The following is a 6,000-nucleotide window of genomic DNA, read 5'->3' as shown; positions in this document are numbered from 1 at the left end:
GCAGATTTTACTTCATTAAGAGAATCTAGGGTTATGGCGATTAAATAAGGAAAGTGGAGCTGAGGGTTATCAGATCATTGAAATAGCAGAGCAAACTTTATGGGCCAAATGGCCTCATTCTGCTCTTCTGTCTTAGAGTCATGAGAGATGAAATTGCATGCTCTGTTATATTTAATGAGAGAGCTAACTTCCTGAGATTAAGAATGTTGAATAGAATTGCTTCATACCAGAAGGGAAGTCTTTATATCTGCATTCAGGTAATGGATGGATACTATTTTTGAATCTGAGGAGTTGCAGAAGTCAGTTAGTTAGACCCTGGATAGATGAAAAGGAATTAAGTGATTTAGTTCTTGGAAGATGAGAAATGTGGGAATGGAATCAGAATTCTAGTAAATATGAGACAAGAGAAGTTCGAAGTGACTGGCCAATCTGAAAGGGTGATCATGGTTAAGCTCAAAGGAAAGATTGTCTCATAAGTGTATGCCAACATGACCACTGAGCAGAAAATACTTTTACAGTGATGTTCTGAAGCATTATGGTCCAGTTTAAATAAACTGATGCAGTGAATTGAAGTTGCTCATTCAAAGCTAAGATTGGTGAATGAACATCAGAGCATGTTGGTCAAACTTTGGATCAAGAAATGTAAAAGGAGCAATGCTGATAACATTGCAAGGCAACATTCTGGTAAATCTCTTCTGAACCCACTCCAGCTTAATAATATCTTTCCTTTAACTGGGCGACCAGAACTAGATAGAGTATCTTGGTCGTTTGTTCTGTGTCAGACTACTCTCCTACGAACCTGACCTTGAGAATTTTTTAAAACACCACTCCAGCTTAATAATATCTTTCCTTTAACTGGGCGACCAGAACTAGATAGAGTATTCCAGAAGAGGCCTTGCCAACCTGTACAACCTCAACATGACTTCCCAATTTCTATCCTTAAAGGACTGAGCAAAGAAGGCAAGCATGCTAAATGTCTCTTTAACCACCCGATCTATATGTGATGCAAACTTCAAAGGATTATGTGCCTGCACCCCTAGGGTCCCTCTGTTCTACAACACTACCCAAAGTCCTTCCATTAATTGTATAAGTCCTACCCGTATTTGTTGTACCAAAGTGCAATACCATACATTTATCCAACTTGAACTCCATCTGCCATTTTTCAGCCCATTAATCCATTTGATCAAGATCCTTTTGCAATCTTAGAAAATGTTCTTCCCTGTTTAGGATACTTAATAGAAGAACAATCTTTTGATAAGTATTAAGAAGTAAACAGGAATACTTGCAAAGTTAAAAATCCCAACAGGCTTAATTGGAAGCTGGTGTTGTGTGATTTTTAACTTTGTACACTCCAGTCCAACACCGGCATCCCCAAGTCAGGAATACTTGCATGTGCTTCAGATTATGCAAAGCATTCACCCCTCAGTCTCCAACACTCCAGGGAAAACAGCCCCAGCCTGTTCAGCCATGTTGCCAGGGTTGGAGGGTCTGAGCTGCAGGGAGAGGCTGAACAGGCTAGGGCTATTTCCCCTGGAGTGTCGGAGACTGAGGGGTGACTTTATAGAGGCTTACAAAATTGAGGGGCATGGATAGGGTAAATAGACAAAGTCTTTTCCCTGGGGTCGGGGAGTCCAGAACTAGAGGGCATAGGTTTAGGGTGAGCAGGGAAAGAGACCGAAGGGGCAGCTTTTTCACGCAGAGGGTGGTACGTGTATGGAATGAGCTGCCAGTGGATGTGGTGGAGGCTGGTACAATTGCAACATTTAAGAGGCATTTGGATGGGTATATGAATAGGAAGGGTTTGGAGGGATATGGGCCGGGTGCTGGCAGATGGGACTAGAACGGGTTGGGATATCTGGTCGGCATGGACGGTTTGGACTGAAGTGTCTGTTTCCATGCTGTACATCTATATGATTCTCTGCTCATAACCGAAAGTTAGTGGGTGTGTTGCTAAAATGTGACATGAATAAAGATGAAGTTTGTCCAGAGGGTATAATAGGGCCAAATATAGTGAGCATCGGGTTAAAGGAGGAGGACAATTGGATTGCTTCATGTGTTCTATGAGGCTTTGTACTGTCACCAAAGTTATTTAATCTGTGTGCACAGAACAAATATTCAGAGTATTAAATGGTCATTGAATGGTAGGAATAAATTGAAACTATGATTATACCTAAGTTGTAATTTACTGAGGATATAGGGCAGAATCAGAAAACTACTTCAAAAACACTATTAATAAAATAAAATCAAGACGTTTAGAATGTGGATTGTGTCTTTTTGGTGCTCATACTCAATCAGTGGTGGTTGGAATATAGTAGAAGAAACTAGAGTGAAATGGTTGGTATCTTAATGGAGCAAGTACATCAGTTTCCCTATTTTAGGACAAATAACAACGGAACATGGTAGCTGAGATACAAAATTTTAGCAGAAAAAGGGTGATAGATGGGAGGATCTTTGTGAAGATGAAGAATGTCCTAAAAACAAAACTCCAGCTTGAAACAAGAGAAAAATCTCATGATGCTGCACTCCATCCTTGTCCTTGTACACTTCAGAAACCTGGATAAAGATCAATGTCAAGAATCGATTTTATGGAAGAAAATTGAAGCCTTTTAAAATGTGTCGATATGTGCTTCCAGCTTTTCCACTATTGATGTCAAGCTAACCGATTTATAGTTTGCTGGGTTTTCCTTTGCCCTTTCTTAAATAATAACATCAAATTTGCAATCCTCCAGTAACCTAGAACTGATCCTGTGTTTAGAAGGGTCTGGAAAATCTGTCAACGGTTCCACAATTTGCTGTCTTACTCCTGTCAGCATTCTGGAATGCATCTCATCTGGTGCATCTTCTGTACCTGGAGTGCTGTCAGTCTTTTCAGCACCTTTGAGTGTACTGCTCACATCCACATTTTCAACTGGGCCATTTATCACCACTGTTTTTACTAATTTCTACAGAGGTAAAGTCCTCATTTAATACTCTGCCAAACCCTTGCCTTTGGTGAGTAGCTAACCTTGCTTGTTCCTTCTGGACCACTGTATCCTGAATTACCTGAAAAGGTGATTGTGAGCTAGTGCCTTGAACCATTGCAGTCTATATTGTGCAGTATAAATGTACTCAAAGTTAGCATGTTCCACAGGTTTTTCTTGATGGCTACAAGAAAACAAATTCCCAAGTTCCAGCTGGTGTGAGGTTTGGGTAGGAACTTGCAAGTGGTGGTATTCCCATGCATCTGCTCTAATTTGTGCTTGTACATCATAAAGGCCACATTTTAGGGAGGTGCTGCTGAAGGGACCAGAGCTAATTGCTGAAGTGTACCAATGATGATTGTGTAAATTAGATTAGATTCCCTACAGTATGGAAACAGGCCCTTCAGCCCAGCACGTCCATACTGACCCTCCAAAAGTAACTCACCCAGCCCCATTCCCCTACCCTATATTTACCTCCTGATTAATGCACCTAACACTATGGGCAATCTGGCATGGCCAATGCACCTGGTGTGCACACCTTTTGGACTGTGGGAAGAAACCACAGAACCCAGAGGAAACCCGCGCAGACCTGGGGAGAATATGCAAATTCCACACAGTCACCCGAGGCAGGAATTGAACCCGGGTCCCTGGCGCTGTGAGGCTGCACTGCTAACCACTGAGCCACCATGCCACCCCAAATGATAAGGGTTGTAAGTAGGAATGTTAATCAAACTGGCTGTGTATGTCCTAAATGGTGTCAAGCTTATTGGAGTGTTGGAGCTGCACTCAAGAAAGTGGGAGTATTCCAATGTATCTTTGAGTTAAGAATCATCATGAGTAGGAGCAAGCTATTTAGCTCCTGACAGCCTACTCACTCATTCAGTAAGGTCATGGCTGATCTTCTACCTCACTCTTCCATTTCACACTACTTTGCTCATAAGACTTGGTTTCCCCAGTATCGAAAGATTTATGAATTCTTTGAGGAGGTGGTGCAACGTCAAGAGTTGCCATCTTTTGGATTTGGTGTTAAACTGAAGCCCCTCCTGCCTAATTGAGTGGATGTGAAGGATTCTTTGGAACAAGCTGTAAAAGAGCAAAGGAAGTATCAATGTTTTTATCTGACTGACATCTCAAAATGGATCAGCTGGTTGCTACCATGTTACCTTTTGTGTACATTTGCTTTGTGCATATTGCTTGCCCTGCTTCCTCCATCTGCCTTTAGCCCATTAGTTGCCTGAGTACATGTTCTCCTGTGATAAGTTTTATATTTGTTTCCTCCCCATTTATTCTGTCTGAATACTTCTCAAATGTCATTACCGTCCTCTACCTTGAAGACAATTTTTTAATATATATATCAATCTATTCACTGCTTCCAGATTTCCCATTATTACTTTCCCAGCCTCATTCTTTCAGGGAACTGTATTCACTCTGGCCTCTATCTTTTTTCGTTTTTAAAAAAATGAAGCTCTTATGGTTTTATGTTTCTTGGAAGTTTTACCCTCAGTTTATTTTCTTCCTGTTTCTTTCAATCATTTTTTTGTTGGTTCTTTAATACTTTCCCGAACCTCTGATTTGCCACCAGTCTTTTTCTTTCTTTCAAGTTGATACTTACCTTCATTTCCTTCGTTAACCATGATTCTGCGTAGCTGTTCCTTGAATCTATCTTGTATTTTGTTGTGAGTCGTGAATTATTTTCTTAAACAACTACTATTGTTTAACAGCCATATTTTCTGCTGAAGAACTCTTCTCCCAATCCACTCCAGTCAACTGTGACTCATTCTTTTTATAATTAGCCCTATTTAAGTTTGGCAGTCTTCTTTCTGACACGTTTCTCAATCTCAAACTGAATGCTAAATTCTACCACATTATGCTCACTGCCATGGGATCTTTTACTCAGATCATTTGCCTCATGTAACAATACCAGATCCAACGTGTTATGAAGTTGAAGGCATGTCCTGTACCTTTGAGAGAGTGAATGCTGTTCTGAACTGAGAGATTACAAGCACCTGTATATATGACTAGATGGCAGTCCCAGAGTGTACTGGAAAATTGGAAGTATGTAACATTTGGCTGTGAAATGGATGCCTGGGTTTTGCTTGCTGTTTTGACGACCATTCTAATTTAACCAATCAGTTTAAATTATGCCCCAGGAAACTAAAACCCAATCGAGTTTGAATTTATTGTTTTGCCAACATCGAACTGACGAGATGATCTGATGTTGGAGGTATAAAAATGCAGACATTTTGAAAATTGGAAAGCGAGCAACTGCCGTCAAAGCAGAAATTAGAAAACACACTCTATCACGGTATCTTTTTATGTGAAACATACTCACAATAAAAAGAAAGAAGACTACTCAGGGAGATCATCAGCCAGAAGAAGAAAGACACAAGAGATGACAGCGGCTGTGTGGGTTTGAAATTAAATTGATGTCATTTTAATAAGTGTCTTATCAGAACAGCATATTGTTGTAGAGTTGGAGGGAGATAGCAAGGAGATAAGAGAAAGGGGGCTCCGAGTTATGAATAGTTGTTGTTTAGTGGTCACTTTTAGAGTTAAAAAAATTACTTTCTTTAAAAAGTGGAATTGGGAGTTCTCAGTTACTCCTATTTTAACAGATTATGAGGCAAGGTGAGCTTTTCTGGGTATGTTTAAATATCAAGAGGGGTTCACCTCTGTCATTACAAAAGTAATCTGATGTCTAGTTGGATCCACAACATACTGTTCAAGGAAACTGCCCAAATACAAGTCCCACCAGTCTCATTTTTCCCTTGTTTTTATTTTGTTATCTCCGCCCACATGAAATCTAAATCTTCCAGGTCAAGATCATTTCTTGCTTTTGCACTTATTCTGTCCCATAAAGCTAACAAAGCTGTTCAAACACTTTTTCACCCATAAGTGAAGAAGGACAGAACTGTGCATAGTACAGTTGCAGTGTGCATGACACTTGCTCGGGCTACCTGATCCAATTTCTGGTCTTCTCTGGGTATGCCACAGTGCAGAGCTAGTATATAAAGGGGTTTAACATACATTGGCATTAGAA

Source organism: Chiloscyllium plagiosum, chromosome 34, assembly GCF_004010195.1.
Source record: "Chiloscyllium plagiosum isolate BGI_BamShark_2017 chromosome 34, ASM401019v2, whole genome shotgun sequence".
Lineage (NCBI taxonomy): Eukaryota > Metazoa > Chordata > Chondrichthyes > Orectolobiformes > Hemiscylliidae > Chiloscyllium > Chiloscyllium plagiosum.
This window is presented reverse-complemented; position numbering follows the sequence as displayed.